Source organism: Canis lupus, chromosome 16, assembly GCF_048164855.1.
Source record: "Canis lupus baileyi chromosome 16, mCanLup2.hap1, whole genome shotgun sequence".
Lineage (NCBI taxonomy): Eukaryota > Metazoa > Chordata > Mammalia > Carnivora > Canidae > Canis > Canis lupus.
This window is the reverse complement of record NC_132853.1, coordinates 20,718,957-20,736,758: the sequence shown is the minus strand read 5'-3', so window position 1 is coordinate 20,736,758 and position 17,802 is coordinate 20,718,957. Positions and strand designations below refer to the sequence as shown.

At 38.1% G+C, this 17,802-nt stretch overlaps 2 protein-coding genes across 4 annotated transcripts in view; one reads left to right on the top strand and one right to left on the bottom strand.

Moving 5' to 3' along the window:
* The window catches only part of MYO1D (myosin ID), a 326,596-nt gene that overhangs the window by 223,854 nt on the left and 84,940 nt on the right, over window positions 1–17,802 (top strand). The gene's annotated exons all lie outside the window — the stretch shown is intronic.
* Window positions 15,021–17,802, bottom strand: part of CDK5R1 (cyclin dependent kinase 5 regulatory subunit 1) — a 92,832-nt gene continuing 90,050 nt past the window's right edge. For both annotated transcript variants that reach the window (XM_072779469.1, XM_072779468.1), the window contains one exon: window positions 15,021–16,397. The gene's annotated coding sequence lies outside the window, so the exon portion shown is untranslated. The remainder of the gene's footprint in view (window positions 16,398–17,802) is intronic.

Sequence of the window (17,802 nt, the reverse complement as noted above, 5' to 3'; positions counted from 1 at the left end):
TCGGCCCAAGGCATGATCCTGGAGTCCCGGGATCGAGTCCCGCATCGCATTCCCTGCATGGAGCCTGCTTCTCCTTCTGCCTATGTCTCTGCCTCTCTCTCTGTGTGTCTCTCATGAATGAATAAATAAAATCTTAAAAAAAAAAAAAAAAAAAAAAGGAAGCACTAACCACACAAGAGACGAGATCCTCCTACTTGAGGAGAAGATGTCTGGGAAAAAGAGGCTCCAGAGAAAAAAGCAGACAGGAAGCACCATAAAAAGGGCATATGTTCTCCTCCCTAATTAGTCCTTGATGGTTTTCAAGGGCCTGATCATCATTTTAAAAGATTAATTCTTTTTAAAGTATATTACATTATTAGAGTTTTTTGTCATAAATTGTCAGAGCCTTTTCTTTGGATTCACACATCTCTGGAAATCTTCAGCTTCTTAAAATTATTGCTGGGATTCTGGAATTTGCAGCTAGCATCTTGAGGCCTCACAATGTCACTGACAAGCATGTGCATGCACACAGAAAGGCAGAGACATAAAGGTGCAAAAAGGGAAATAAAGAGCAATATGGAGAAAAAAGACAGTAAGCAAAATGACCTGTAGTTACAGAGGACTTTGGGGGAGTGTTAGCTCTGTCCCCTGACCTTTTATGCTATTATATCTCAAGGCACAGTTTTGCAGCTATAGACATATTATTTTGTATTGGTTCTTATCCTATACATTGAGGTTGAATCTAACCCAACAACTATGAGTTCATAGCCTCAACAGAATTTTTTGATTATTGAAAACTGGAAGTTGGAAGCCAACGATTGTCTGTCCATTAAGCGAAATCAAATGAAGTTCAATTCTATCACAAGAAATAATTTTAAATTCCAAACCACCTATTTCAAGCAATTTTGAATAACTCTATATTATATTATTATAAGAATTTAAATGGTTCCTCAAAGACCATAATAGCATTTGGGTGGTTTGTCACCTTCAAAGAGTAACTATTTTCTTTGTAAAATTCTCATAATCTTTGTGGTACAACCCATGAAAACAGAGAAGGGATAAAGAGAAAATTTAGTATTTTGTGAGTTTGTTCATGCTACAGTAGATTGTTGGATTTCTAGGTCTAAAGTAATGAGCTCATCTTTTTAGCTCTCAAGAGCTAAAAGCCAATTTGACTTATAAATATAGAACTGACTTAAAAAGAACAGAGGGAACTCTCTGGCATAATGGGAAAGTTCTGTATCTTGGGTGTCAAAAATCACCCACCAGTATACTCCAAAATCTGTGAATTTTACTTTATTTTAATTATACCTCAATTTTAAAGATCTTATTTGACTGATGGGTCAAATTGGATGGAGTATTTTGGTGGGCGTGGAGTTAAATGCTTTAATTTCCACTTAACTCTTTTTTACCTGCTATCTGTAAAAATAATAAAAGGTAAAAAGGTATCTATGAACATAGTCTCTCTCATTTAAAAATTCTATTAAAGGGCACCTGGGTGGCTCAGCGGTTGAGTGTCTGCCTTGGGTTCAGGACTCTGGGATCAAGTCCCATATTGGGCTCCCCACAGGGAGCCTGCTTCTCCCTCTGCCTGTGTCTCTGCCTCTCTCTCTCTCTCTCTCTCCCTCTCTCTGTGTCTCTCATGAATAAATAAATAAAAACTTTAAGAAATAAATAAATACATACATACATACATACTTGCCTGAAAAAAGTGAAAGCCATCAAGCCCTGCTGCAAGGAAATAATTCTACTTGGACAAACATAGAGACACCACGTAAATGTGACTTATTGATAAGCCAAATGATACTGATGCATTTTTTATTACCGAACCATCTTCACCCTTATGAGATGTAGCCTCTTGGTTATGATGTATTAGCCTGCTGAATTCACTTTCTTAATTATTTTGGACTTTTTATTTGTCTTTATCAGAGTACCATGTGTGTAAGAGATCTTCAAACTTTGCTACCAAGATTAAATGAGTCAGAATGGTTTCTGTCTTTTTCCGTTCTTTTTTATTATTATTTTTTCCCCTTTTTTTCTCTCTTTTTTTTTTTCTTTTTCCATTCTAAAGCATTTTCGGTGGCATAGAAATTACGTGGGCCTGGAAAGATTGCCTATAATATCATGTGTGCCCAGTAACGTTTAGGAAAGTATCTTTCTGACAACATAAAAGAAAAAAAAAGTTTTCCTAGTTAGGATAGATTTTGATTCTTTTGTCTTTCTTTGAGTCAATTTCAGTAATTTGTATTTTTATTTAAACCTTACATTTTGGGGATCCTTGGGTGGCTCAGCAGTTTGGCGCCTGCCTTTGGCCCAGGGCGTGACCCTGGAGTCCCACATCAGGCTCTCTGCATGGAGCATGCTTCTCCCTCTGCCTGTGTCTCTGCTTCTGTGTGTGTGTGTGTGTGTGTGTGTGTGTGTGTGTGTGTCATGAATAAATAAATAAAATCTTTTAAAAAAATACAAAAGTAAACCATACATTTAACAAACTTGTTCATTTATTAATATGAAATTACAAATGTAATTTGTAATTTCTAAGTCAACATACCTTTTCTTAACTCCCATTCTCATTTGTAATGTTAGGTATTTGTGGGTTTCTTAATTAGACTCTGCCAAGGATTTGATTCCTTTATTGGTCTCTTCAAAGAGCCACCTCTAGGATTTATCATAGATGCTTTTCTCATTTATCTGCTTCTGCTTTTATCTTAACTAATATTTTATTTTAATATATTTTATTCTTTCTTTAGGTTTTTGATATTTGATTTACTTCCTACTTTAATCATAAAAATATTTAAGACAATGTGTTTTCTTTTGATTATAGGTTTAGCTGCATCTGTGAATGCTGATGTGTAGAATTCTCTTTCTCCTTATATTCTGTAATTGCTAGCACAATCTCTTCAGTCCAGGGATTGTTTAAAGAGGTGTCTCTTTTTCATTCTCACTAATGAAGTTGTGTTATTAACCTTTTTGTAGTTTGCTAGCTTTATTGCACTGTGATTAGAGAATGCAACCAACGCCTATCCTGCTTTTTGTATTTGGGGAGGGGGTACTGCTCTGTTGCCTAACACATAATAAATAGGGGTAAGTATTTCAGGGACCATATTAAATGTGTGTGGAAGTTCCATTTAATTGCTAATCACATCTTTGGCTATTCAGTCTCTACACTCTCATTTACGTTTTGTTTGCTTGAACTGCCAAAAAGACGGTCACCCTCCAAAGTCACAATTCAGTCCATTCTTTTTGTATTAGAATAGTTTTGCTTTATACGTTGTAGTATTTTATTATTCAATGCGTGAAGACTGATGTTTCCTTTTCTTTTCTTTTCTTTTTAAGGAATTTATTTATTTGTTTGAGAGAGAATGTGTGTGGGGAGGGGCAGAGGAAGAGGGAGAAAATCTCAAACATTCTGAGTGTGGAGCCCAGTGCAGGGCTTGATCCCAGAACCCTGAGATCATGACCTGAGCCAAAACCAAGAGTCTGACATTTAACCGACCCAGCCAGCAGGTGCCCCTGATGGTTTTCATTTCTTTAGAGTTATATTTTTTGTCCATATAAAATAACAACAAAGAACAGTTTTGTGGCTTTTGCCTTAGAGTTTTGTCTGTCCTTATTGTTCCCATCCAAACTTCCTTTCTGCTGTATCCTTGCCATTCATTTTTTATCTTGCTGTGTCTTTGTTTTAGATGTATCTTTTATAAACAGAGTATAGTTAAATTTTGGTTTTGGCCTAATCTGTGACTCTTCTTTACCCAATAAGGAAATTGTATCCTATACACATTTTTTATAGAAACTGATAAGATTTTCTTTTCTTAAATGTAATTGTGTTATTTATTTTTTATATAAGCATTTATTCTCAGTTCTAGTCCATCTTGATTTATAAGTCTGTCCTTATACCAGTACCACACTGTCTTTTATTTATTTTTATAATCTCTGCACCCAACATGGGGCTCAAACAACCCCAAGATCAAGAGTTATATGCTCTTCTGACTGAGCCAGCCAGGTGCCCCTAAATTTTATCATGTTATTTAGGTGCTTTCTATTTTTAATGCTTCTGTACCATTTTCTTTTTTTGTCACTGTTGTTGCTATGTTGCTCAATTTTTAGGTATTCTCTTTTTACTAATAAGTAGAGGTTATACATTCTTTTTAACTCTAATAATGGTTACCGTTAAATGTTTAAACTGATGTCTTAATAGCAAGAATAAAATGGATTTACTTATCTCCTCCTGTGAATGATGACAAAATTACTATATCTTCTAAGTTGGGCTGGTATCTGTGACTCTTTTCTATCCAAAGATTGAAATCTTTTGACATTGAGAAACTTTTTTTCTTATTATTTGACTTTCTTATTATCTCTTTGTTATTTACTACTTTCATTATGTTTTTTTACCTTTATTGACAAATAACGATATTGTATATATATTTAAGGTGTGCAACTTAATGTTTTGAATCATTGCAATTTTAATTTATCATGTTTATCTTTTAGAATTATTTCTTTTTCTAATATTGGTCTGTTTTGTACTTATAAGTGCAAATACATATTAGAGGGGTTTTTTTTCCTAGTTTCCTTTCTTGCACTTACTCAGTTGCAAAGGAAGACACCTGCTGCTCTCCTTCCTAAGCCTTCTCCTTCTGAACTGCGTTCTTATACTTGTCTAGCTGTGTCCACTCTTGGATCCTCCTTGCTGAGGAGGGCCTGGGAGAATTGAGATAGGTGACAAAGACTGTATCTGCCCTGTTCAGAATCTTGAATATCAAAGAAGAGGAAGGTTTAGACTTATCATAGGCTAGAGATCCCACAGATTATGAGAAATAAGAAGGCAACTAACAGAGAAAATCCTTGATAAGGAGTTTCACTTTTGTTCAGAGAAACTTATTTATGTGTTGTGGCTGAGGCAGTGACCCCTTCCCTAACAGATATACCTCACTACGACGCCTTCCATGTTTATGGAACTAATGTAAAGATTTTCAGGTATTGCTGTCATATCTTCTTTTAGATTAGAGGGTAAAAGCCCTTGAAGGCAGATGAGGTGTGCTTATTTATCTTTGTATACCTCTGAGCTGCTGTTGTTTGATCCTTACCATAACCTTATAAGGTAGATGAGGCATCTGGCATGACCCTTATTTTGTAGAAGACAGATGCCCCAAGAAGCTAAATGACTCACTCAGTCACATGATTGAATAATCACATGGCTGAATTGGGATTAGCACCCAAGCCATCCTTTTCTCCACTGCTTTTCCCCACTTACCACCCTGTCTCCCAGTTCATAAGGAGACATTCTGTGTGCTGTTTATCCTGCATGGGCAACAACAGGGCTTAATCTTTCATTATTTGTGTAGCAGAGGAAATTGGGTGCTATTTTCTGGGGCTCTGGCCCTTAGGTCTGAGCATACATGTGAGGAATTCCTATGCACAGCAGCACCAAGCTGCCACACAGTGTGGAGTGGGGGATAGACAGGAAGAGGAGCCCACAGTCTGAAGTGGGAAGGGGACTGAGCAAACAGCCCTAGGCTCCTTCCCTCCAGCACAGGCAGTATCTAGGAAGGGGTCCTCTGGCTGGATGGCTTCAGCATGCACGGCTGAATCTGTTCCCTGAACCCCTGTGGCTAAGGCTCCTCGGATGTGTTGGCAGAGTTACTGCTGTTGAAATTCTCATTTTATTAGGCTTTAATCAAGCTCTGCTGTGAAGTGCTACATAAATTCAATTTTGAATTTTGCATATAAAATAATCAAGTGAGAACAAAACATCACAGATATAAAATGTTTTTAGAAATGAAAAAATGATATTTTAATGTAATCATAGATCATCTGGATAGATACATATCTAAGTGGCAGAAAGATTGATATACTCTTTTACCACTGGCCTCAGAAAGCCCATGATCTGCGTAGGTTTGTGAAATGATTTCCAGCACCTTGAATATTTTTCCTTTTCTCCTTTAAGCACTGACCCTGGCATCTTTTCAATCAATATAAGAACTTGCCTCTTGGGATCCCTGGATGGCGCAGCGGTTTAGCGCCTGCCTTTGGTCCAGGGCGCGATCCTGGAGACCCGGGATCGAATCCCACGTTGGGCTCCTGGTGCATGGAGCCTGCTTCTCCCTCTGCCTATGTCTCTGCCTCTCTCTTTCTCTGTGTGTGACTATCATAAATAAATAAAAATAAAAAAAAGAGAACTTGCCTCTTATGAAAACTTATTTACTTGATGTTTAGGAATACTTATTTCTGCAGCTTATGTTCACTTGTACATGATATTTGAAAAAGCTAATCGCAAAGAATATGGTTCTGGCTCAGTCTGTGGGCCTGAATTCTAATTCCAAGGTCTGCAAATCAGCTAACCTCTTTGAGCCTCAATTTCCGTATCTGTAAAGAGGACATGGAGCTAAGTGGTCTTCCTAAATGTTGGAACTGTTAAAATGTTCTTCAGTTATTTATATGTCTCTTCCACTGATCCAACTGGAAGTGAATCCTCCTATAACAGGAATTACACCTTCAGCATCTTTGGTACTTCTGTCCCCACATCCTGGCACTCTGCATTCCCTGCAGTGGATCCCCTGTCCGTGTTGATTGCCAGGCTGACAGCACCTGTGGCGGCCAGGAGGTGGCACTTTGGTATTTTCTGCAGTAGGAGAACAAACCAGAGTGAGGAATCACTCAGGCTTCTGCTTTACTGACCAAAGTAGATTATCTGGGGATCAAAATAAGCAAGGAGCTATATTTTTAATATTAACATGTAAGGAAGTTGGCTTTTGGTGGTGGTTGGTATACAAGTCTGTAGATCTTAACACATAGATTTGTGTAACCACCACCACTATCAGGATACACAGGTGTCCATCATCTCAAAAAACTCCCTCGAGTCAGACTATCCCTGACCCTGAACTCTGACAACCACCAATCCATTGTCCATCCTTATATATAGTTCCCTCTTCTAGAGAATATCACATCAACAGAATTATACAGTATGTAACCTTTTGAGGCTGAGCATAATGCCTTTGAAATTTATCCACATTGTTGCATATTGAGTATTTGTATCATTAGTTTATTCCTTTTATTGCTGAGTAGCATTACATTGTATAGCTGTATCATAGTTTGTCTCTCCATTCACCTGTTGATGGATATTCCAGTTGTTTCCAGTTTGGGACCATTGTGAATAGACCCGCTATAAACATTCCTGTGTAAGTTTTTGAGTGAACATAGGTTTTTATTTCTCTAGGATACATGCCTACATGTGAGATTGCTGGGTCATGTGATAATTCTGTGTTTAACTTTTTTAGTAACGGCCATCTGCTTTCCCCATGATGATATCATTTCACATTCCCACAGCAGTGTATGAGAGTTCCAGCTGTTCTGTATCTTCACCAGCATTTGGGGTGGTCACTTTGTTGTTGGTGTTGATTTACTTTTGTTTTTATTTTGGTCATTCTGATAGATTGGTGGTGGTATCTCATTGTACCACCATCTCATCGCATTTCCCTAATAACTAGTGATAGCACACTTTATGTACTTATTTGCCACTTATATGTCTCCTTTGGTGAAATGACTTCACATCTTTTGTTCCTTTTTAAATTAAATTGAATTGTTTGTACTCTTATTATTGAATTTAAAGAGCTCTTTACATACTCATCTTCCTACCAGTGTCTTTCTCAAAGAAAAGTTTTAAGTTTGATGAAATTCAGTCTAACAATGTTTTTCTTTTATGAGTTACGCTTTCGGTGTAATTTCTAAGAAATATTTCCCCAGTCCAAGGACACAGATATTTTCTCCTAAAAGTTTTATGTTTTACATTTATATCTGTGATCCATTTTGAATACATTTTACAGAAAATGTGAGATTTATGTTGACATTTATTTCTTTTGACTGTAAATGTCCAAATGGTCCAAGTTATCCAAATGTATAATTTTTTTTTCTCCATTGAATTGCCTTTGTCTATTTGTAAAAAAATAATTGGCTATATTTGTGTCTATTTCTAATTCTTTATTCTGGTCCACTGATCTCTATTTTAATCTCTTTGATAATCCCTTTAACAATTACATTATCTTCATCACTATAGCTTTCTAGAAAGAAAATCAGCTATAGTGGGTCTTTCAACTTAGTTCTTTTCCAAATTATTTTGGATATTCTAGTTCCTTTGCCTTTCCATACACACTTTAGAATCAGCTTGTTGATACCTACAAAAAGTTCTACTGGGATTTTGGTTGGCATTGCTTTAAATCTGTAGATCAACTTGGGGAAAATTGGCATCATGACAATATTGTGTTTCCTAATCCACGAACATATTATTTCTCTGTTTATTTTGACTTTTATGGCTTTCATCAACATTTTAATTTGATTTCTTTCATCAACACCTGTATTTTTTAGCATATAGATCCTATACACATTTTTTAGATTTATATATAAGTATTTTTGGTTTTGGAGTTGCCGCAGATGGTTTTGTTTTTAAATTTCTGTTTCCAAAATCATATGTCAACTATATTTAAAATTTTTTGTAATTTAAAAAAAAATTTTTTAGATTTTTTAAAAAATTTATTTGAGAGGGGATCCCTGGGTGGCGCAGCGGTTTGGCGCCTGCCTTTGGCTCAGGGCGCGATCCTGGAGTCCCGGGATCGAGTCCCACGTCAGGCTCCCGGTACATGGAGCCTGCTTCTCCCTCTGCCTATGTCTCTGCCTCTCTCTCTCTCTCTCTCTCTCTCTGCGTGTGTGTGACTATCATAAATAAATTTAAAAAATTTTTAAAAATGTATTTGAGAGAGACAGAGATAGCGAGAGAGAGCACAAGCAAGTGAGGAAGAGGGAGAAGCAGGCTTCTCTCCATGATCCCAGGACTCTGGGATCATGACCTGAGCTGAAGGCAGATGCTTAACCAACTGAGCCAAATTTTGGTACCCCAAAATTTTTAAAATTCTATTTCCAATTGTTCATTACTATTGTATAGAAATATTTTTGTGTTGGCCTTGTGACCAACAAGATCTGGTGACCTTGCTAAACCTATTAGTTCCAAGAGCTATTTTGTAGATTTTCTGGGATTTTCTTTTATGTAGATAATCATGTAATTAAAATAATACAGAGATATTTAATTCTTCCTTTTCAATATAAATTTCTTTTAAATTTCTTTAAACCTGCCTTATTGCAATGGCTCAGGGCTTCTTGTATGATTTGCACAGCAGCACTGACAATGGCAATCCTTACTTTTGCTTCTAATCTCTGCAGAAGACCTTCAGTCCTTCACCACTGAGTGTGTTGTTAGCTATGGCATTTATGTAGAGTGATTTACCAGATTGAGTTCTTTTCTAATTCTGGTTTCTTGAGAGCTTTTTATCATGAATGGATGAGTATTGTCAAGTGCTTTTGTTGCATGGTTTTGGAGTGCAATGGCCAAGAAAGAATTCTTGACACATTGTACGATGCAACTTACTAAATTTATTTAAGTAGCATGGGAACAGGACCTGTGGGCAGAAAGAGCTGCAATTTGCTGTATGAAGCTAGTGGCTGTATGCTTAGAGCTCAAGGAGGGGGACATACAGGGAGAATTAGGTCATAAATGTTCCTTTAAATTTCTACTTATAAAACTACATTCACTAAAAAAAAAATTTAATAGAAAAAAGAAGCTTCACAAGATTCCTCTGGTGTTTATCATTCAGCTTGTTATTAACTATCAGTGAGATGTATCGGCAGTCATGAGACCCTTTACGAATGTAGCAGCCAGCATGTATTTGATCCTTATCGAAACTATGCAGACTATAGGTCAGCCTTCTGGGCTAAAGGTGAATATTTTTCTGCTTCCATCCTTCATCATTTCCTCCTGACCAATATTTGGTCCTTAAATCTATAAGGTCATTGAAGGGTGAAGGGCTCATCTTCAATCTAACAGGGGTTGTAGAGATGTCCTTACCTATGGACTGAAATTGGTCACTACTGTCCCTACACCTGATTATAATGGAACACCATTACTGTAAAGTCCAGAGTGGACATCAGGGTGAATTTGTTTCGAGTAGTAAAGATCGTCTGTCAGCTGAGCAAGGGAGTCAGTACCTGCTTGCATGTATCTCAACAATAGGAGAGAACAAAGTAAGAGGAACAACACATTAGGGTTTTATTTTTTAAGACTAATTTATTTATTTTGAGAGAGGGTGTGAGCAGGGGGAAGGGCAGAGGGAGGAGGAGAGAGAGAATCTCAAGCAGACTCCCTGCTAAGCATGGAGCACAATGCTGAACTCAATCCCAGGACCCTGAAATCATGACCTGAGCCAAAATCAAGAGCCTGCTCTTCAACTGACTGAGCCATAGAATTATTATTTTAATGAAAATAAGAAGAGCAATGAGAAGACCCTCAGCAATGAGAAGACCATAGTCCACCTCCCGACCAGAAATGTAACCAATCATTAGGTGACAATGTAGGGCATTTAAGAGCACCAATTTGATTATCCGTATCAGTAAGTAATCCTGTTATATTTTTGTCATAATCTGGAATGCAGATGCAACATTCTGCTTTAATAATGGCACATGTTCCTCTTGATGCTGCCGTTAAAATATCTAATGCCATTCTGCTCTATAGAACTGTTTTATGCATTTGAGTTGTTTCAGTGTTTAATAATGTAATGCTTTTTTGAGAGGCATTTAAGGCCTCAATTGTGTATTTATCAAGGGCCTCTATGTGCCATATGACGTATTCTAAACCTGATGGAAGACAAATAGATGTCAGATGGCCATACCAATGAAACACAGAACTTGTCCATTGTTGTTTTAGATATGGAAGATTAGCTGGACTTGTCTTAGTGCTCTGGCCACGTATCCCAGCATAACCTATAGAATATTTTCCAGTTCAGCCCGGTAGAGAATCCATGGGCATACATTTGGCCCACATAACCATTGTGTTCCATTAGGCGCTCGCCATCATCTATCTGGTCACCTTGTCCAGTCAGTAGCAAACCAACCAGGTGCCTGTAAACTAATGGTAATCAACAGGCTCATGGAGAGAGCTATCCCATTTGGCAAGTACCATTAAGCCATGAATCAAGGATATGGTTTTTCTGTTCTCAATATAAAAGGGCCTTTTGGCTTAGTTGTCCTATTGTGGGAGTAAGCCACATATCCACCCTGAGTATATCAATAAGGACTACATAGTCTGGGAATTTGTCATCATCAGCCTATCTGTGGATTGGCATATTCATTTAAAATTTTACGGTTTGGGCAGCCCGGGTGGCTCAGCGGTTTAGCTCCGCCTTCAGTTCAGGGCGTGATTCCGGAGACTGGATTGAGTCCCACATCGGGCTCCCTGCATGGAGCCTGCTTCTCCCTCTGCCTGTGTCTCTGCCTCTCTTTCTCTCTCTGTGTGTCTCTCATGAATAAATAAATAAAATATTTTTAATTTTTTTTTAATTTTATAGTTTGAGGATAAGAGAAAGGCCTATAATGACCTGGAGAGTCCCATGTAATATTTACCATAGGCCAGCAAGAAACATTCTTTTTAGTAATAGAAATATCCCTATGTGTGCCAGTATTTGGGTGATGTATCATATCAGTTATGTATTGATATAAAAAATATCAATCTGTACCTCATAATGGAGAAACCCACCAAAGGAGGCCTTAAGTGCTTGAAATGGGCAGTAGGCTACAAATCCAGCACAAAGATTGGTTTTGTAGTTCAGCATAATGGATCCATCATAGAAAAGAGTTACCATTTAGGTATGTTGTATAAAAGATAAATAGAAGAAAAAAGACCTTCATTTGCTCTTATCTCATTGTTTAAAGAAGAATTTGAGATCTTCCACCAGTTTACAGAAATATTGAAGGCATATCATCCAGTTCCTTGTCATCTTCCTACATCCAGGGTAACCCGGGGTTTGGCCATCCATTATTTCCATAAGTCTGTAGTTAACCCCAGGGAGTGGGGTATGGTCTGGTTTTAGGAGCATTTTTCTTATCCCAGCCACAAAGAATTAATCAAGGCAACAGCTGAGTTACACAGTTGTTGGGGAGTCCATTCCATTGTCCAGCTGTTTAAATAATCATATGCCCATGGGGTCCTTTTATTATCCCCACAGAGTAACAAGCAGGAAGATTGTCTGTGCATAGCTATTATGGCAATATCTCTAAAGTTTACCTCAAGTTGTCTAGCTTAGGCAAACAACAAACATTTAAAGACAAAAGTAGAATTTAACATCTGTGAGGATGCATTATTGGAATGTAATCATTCTCTCTAAATTCACCCTTATTTCCAGAGATAGCTAAATCAAGTCTAATTCATTTGTAAAACAAGTCCAGTTTTAATAAACTTGACCTAATTATTTACATAAGCTCAGCAAGAATGGTGATTGATCATATAGATCCTTTAAAATCTGCTTTGCTAGAACTTTGTGTAAGAAATTGCTGCTCAAGGGTATGGAGCCATGCCAAATAATTATCATCAGTCTTGCCTGTAACACCGTAGATTTGGGTGCATTCCTCTTCCTAAGGTCCCCAAAATATCCTGAGGTTTCCTGCACCTGCCAGAAAGTGATATTCTTTACTCACCTGGTAAGGCTGCTGGGAACTATGTAAGCAAGGTATCAGGCCAACATTTCCAAGGGGCTTTATTGACTCCATAAAGTCAACCTTAATTCCTTAAAGCTGTCTGGTCATATCTGAGTCTGTGATCTCTCTCACATATGACATACCAAAGCCTTGGTAATATAACTAAAGTTTCCAGTGGTATCCTATTACAAGGAAAACAGATGCCTTTTGGTTTTTAAGTACTACTTAAATTTCAGTTAGTTAACATACAGTGTAATATTAGTTTTAGGTGTACAGTACAGTGATTCAACACTTCCATATATCACCCCATGCTCATTACCAGTGCCCTAGATTCCCATCACCTGTTTAACCCATCCCCACATCCCCTCTGGTAACCATCAGTTTGTTCTCTACATTTAAGAGTCTGTTTTTTGGGTTTTCTCTCTTTTTTTTTTCCTTTGCTCCTTTGTTTTGTTTTTTATTTTTGTTTTTTTAGAGGGAGAAAGTGCAGAGACAGGCAGAGGGAGATGGAGACAGAAACTTCAGTAGACTTTATGCTGAGCGCAGAGCCCAACATGGGGCTCAGTCTCACAACCCTGAGGTCATGACCCGAGCCGAAACCAAGAGCTGGACACTTAACCACCTACACCACCCAGGGGCCCTATCATCTGTTTTTCTTAAACACCACATATGAGTAAAATCATGTGGTACTTATCTTTCTCTGATTTATTTCTCTTAGCATAATACTCTCTAGCTCTATCCATGTCATTGCAAATGCCAAGATTTCATTCTTCTTTATGGCTGAGTAATATTCCATTGTGTTTATACCATTTTATCCATTCATCAGTTGATGGATACTTGGGCTGTTTTCTATTATTGACAATGCTTCCCATGTAACTTTTCTTTTCTTCCCATGTAACTTAACACAGCAAATAAACAAGTCTAATTAGTCAAAAAGACTTTATTTACAATTCAGATCTCTGGGAAGTTGATTAAAACCCTCAAAAAGTTTTAAGATCATGCCTAAATAGGATTACAGATCATATAAATTTGGGGTTTTTTTTTTTAAGATTTTATTTATTTATTCATGAGAGACACAGAGAAAGACAGGCAGAAACACAGGCAGAGGGAGAAGCAGGCTCCCTGCAAGGAGCCCGATATGGGACTTGATCCCAGATCCTGGGATCACGCCCTGAGCTGAAGGCAGACGCTCAATTGCTGAGCCACCCAGGCATCACAGATCATATAAATTTAATATTTACATCTAACCAAGCTAGCAGTAAAAGATTCTATAGGAAGCTATATAGTTATTAGCAAAACTTAGCTCCTTTAAAATTAAGAAGTTTTAACTTTCTTTAAGTAATCAAAGGCCTTATATAAAGACAAAATTGAAGCTTTGGTTTTCTGGGCAGATAAAGAAAAGATTTTTTAAAAAAAAAACTTTATTTTCTTATCAAGAGCAGACCAACAATCCAAGAAAACTTTGTCTTTTTAACAAAGAGAAAAGTGGATTTTTTTTTTTAAGATGTCTTTATTTATTTGAAAGAGAGCAAGAGAAAGAGAGTGCACGTACATGGGCGCACAAGCCAGGGGAGGGACAAAGGGAGAAGAGAGAAAGAGAATCTCCAGCAGACTCTCTACTGCTCACAGAGCCTACCAAGGGGCTCAGTCCCAGGACCCTGAGATCATGACCTGAGCCAAAATCAAGAGTTGGATGCTCAACTGACTGAGCCACCCAGGTGCCCCCTCTACTGGCATTTTTTTTTTTAAGATTTTATTTATTTATTCATGAGAGACACAGAGGGAGGCAGAGACACAGGCAGAGGGAGAAGCAAAGCAGGCTCCATGCAAGGAGCCCAATGTGGGACCGGATCCCAGGACTCCAGGATCATTCCCTGAGCTGAAGGCAGGCACTTTAACCACTGAACCACTCAGGAATCCCTACTGGCATACTTTTAAAATCCATTCACTTCAGTCTTAGTCCTGACCCTTCATAAAATTCTTTTCCAAAGATTTTCCTTCTCAAACCTTCTACAAGTTTTGTTTCCATTCTGATTTTGTCCTTAAGCCTTTCCTCTCCACACAGCCAGTCTCATTTTAAGATGAAATTTCTTTTTCCCTCAAAAAACGGTATTTCCATTCCTTATATCTTCCTCATATATCTCCTACTTTCCTACAGAGTTGCTTCCCTTATTTCTTCAGCCTCAATTACATTAGCAGAACTTTAACTCTTAGAAACCTTAATTTCCAAAGAAAATTAAGTAATTTTCTTAAAAATTGTGAGCAATGTGAGCAATCTGTTACGCCAGAATTCTTTAGACCTGAGATTCGTGAATATATTTCATAATTTCTAAAAACATGTTTACCAATAGACCTTAGTATCCTCAGTTTTTCTATGGTAAGAAGCCAAAAGCACAAACCTATGTTTAGTAAACAACGCTTTAGTATTTTTGTGAAAAAGACTTAGATATCCAATGAATTCAGCCCAATTTATCATTTAACTTAGCAAAACTTGAAAGTTGCAGGTTACCAAAAATTTTGAAAGCTACTAGAAGTTTTACTTACAAGCCTTTTATTTATTCATCCTCTTGATCTTAACAATTACCCATGAAAACTTTGAGGTAAAATCAACCATCATTTAAGTCATCTTTTTGCTGACAAATTGCAATAGAGTTAACAAGAGCTTATTTGACCTTTGGTAAACCTTGGTAGAATAAAACTTGTATATTTAATACTGATAATTCTAAAGATGTGTTCTACCTTAATTAAACTAACAAATTTAAATTAGTTTAAATACCAAATACATTATACTTGGGTCTACTAAATCAATCAGTCAATCAATTAATCAATTTGTTCCCCACTGTCAGTTTTTATCTGGAACACTGGTGGAGAAATCTGAAGTGGGTGGTTTAAGTCCAGGAAGGGATACTCTTCACTCCTTGATAGCAAAGGAAGGAGGAGCAGAAGCCAGTGGCCCCAGAAGCACAGAGGATGGTACAGGGGCTGGTTATGCAATCCATGCCCAAGGTGGTACAGAAACAGGAAGAGGGGGAAGTAGAGACAGAAGAGGCAAGGTGCCACCAGCAAGGCTAAAATTAGACAAAAGCCCAGAGAACAGAGAGAAAGGATTCCCGGTCCTAAAGGTTGTCATCTTGGACAGATGAAGAGACACATATTTTCTTTTGACTGACAGAAAGTGGAAATAGGCAGTCCCTTTTGGGCCAAAGAAGACAAGAACCTCCCTGAAGCAAAAAGAGTTTCGGTAGCTGCTTGGGAATGTTCCTTAAGGTCCCCATCCCAAGACAGACTTACCAGACAATTGGCTCGCATTATCATAGCCAGGAAATTAATGATGGAGAAAATCCCCCATACAATTAGAGTCAGACAACATTCATCCAGTACTCTCAAGATAGATTCCAGATCTGACACACAAAAGAAGAAGCAAACAAAAAAGAGCCAAGTAACTCAGGAAAAAGAGGGAGACATATACAGGATCTTGGCAGCAACCTGTTTACAAGAGAGACAAGGGAGGGGATCACATAAAGAACATGACGGAACACAGGGAAGGTGGTGGATTAACAGAGGGGCCTGAGGCAGTAAGCTGATGGTGGATTAAGAAGTAGTGGTGAGGAGAGGGGTGTCCTGGAGTTCCCTAAAGGAGTATGAACAAATCAGGCCTGACCCTATGGAATTTCAGTCCATTTTCCCTGCCACCTACAAAAAAGGTCCAATGGATAAATAGTATTGAACCTTAAAGACCCATTAATGAGCTATTTTTTATCATCCTTCAGAGAATATTGAGGGTAAGCATTATTACAGAAGAGGAGGAGGCACTTCTTTAAATCCTGTTGTCCAAATTGACTCCAGTATGTTAGGAGACAGCCCAAAGAAGAATCCTTTGGGATCCATGAAGCTGATCTCATAGTTAATTCCTACAAAACAAGAAGAGTACATTAAGTAACTAGAAGTACATTACCAAAATCCTTCTCAGCTTCCAAATGGCATCCTATCAGGAATATTGCCGAAGGTTCCTAGGGTTGAATGGCAGGATGTATCCCTATTCTGGACTGCTCTGACACCTTTGTAATACCTGAGAAGGGATGTTGACCTCCCTTCATTTCTCTCCTGCATTCTATGCTACAGTAGGAGCTGGTGACTAGACTGAATTGCCAAACATTGGAGCTGCCTCTTTTCATTTAGGGGGAGTTGATATATTTGGCAACCAATAATAATAATACCCTTTGTAAGTCTCTAGATCTAATATTAATGGATAGGGTAGAGGCCATGACCTTTGTTAAGAAGGGGCAACTATTTTATATCATATTAAGCATCATATATCTAAGCTAGAAGTACTTTCAATCTGAGAGCAGGACTGAAAACACCAACTAGCCCATGGGGAAGGACAAATAAGAGATGTGAAAAACTGAAAGTATGGCACTCCTGTCTAATCTGAGCACCTTTCTCATGAGCATTATCCATGATCTAGCCCCAAGGCAGCGGTCCCCCATTGGGTGGGTGCCTCAACTGGGTAGTCGCTCCCACTGGTCCATTTTGGGAAGCACATGGTAAGATGAATCTTTTTTTTTTTTTTTTTTTTTTTTTTGGTAAGATGAATCTTAGATTTGATGTTCATTGAGGGATCACGTTGGGTTATTTAGGAGGAAACCTTACATGGAAGTCTTGAGATCAGTGGCCATCCTAATGACGTGTATATTTGTCCTGTGCCTGAGAATAATACAATTATTAAAAGAATAGGGAAAACAGGAGAGCCTGATTTCTGAGCCCAATGCCATTATAGCCAAGATACTGGTATCCAGCCAGGCAGCAGGAGTTTGTCTTCCCCATAGGGTAGCCACAGGCAAGAGATTTTCTCCTGAGCACTTGGACAAAACACATTCAGAAGGGTTGTACTACTCAGGACATCTCTGGAAAAGAACAAGTAAGAAACAGAGACTGAGAGAATAAAAAGGATTTAGCAACCGACACCAAAGCTCTTAGATTAACTCCACAATCCAGGTGTGAGACTACCAGAAATGTGGCAGGTCATAAGTACAACGGCCAAAAAAGAATTCTTAAGACATTTTACAGTGCAACCTTAGTAAGCTTTTCTTCCCCGCTTTTTAAAAAAATATATCCATTTACTTGGGAGGGAGGGAGTGTGTGAGCAAACAATAGGGTAGAGGGGCAGTGGGAGAGGGAAAGAGAGAATCCCAAGCAGACTCTCCACTGAGGGCAGAGCCCAACTTGGGGCTCGATCTCACAACACTAAGATCATGACCTGAGCCAAAAATCAAGGGTCAGACTCTCAACCGACTGAACCACTCAGGTGCCCCATAG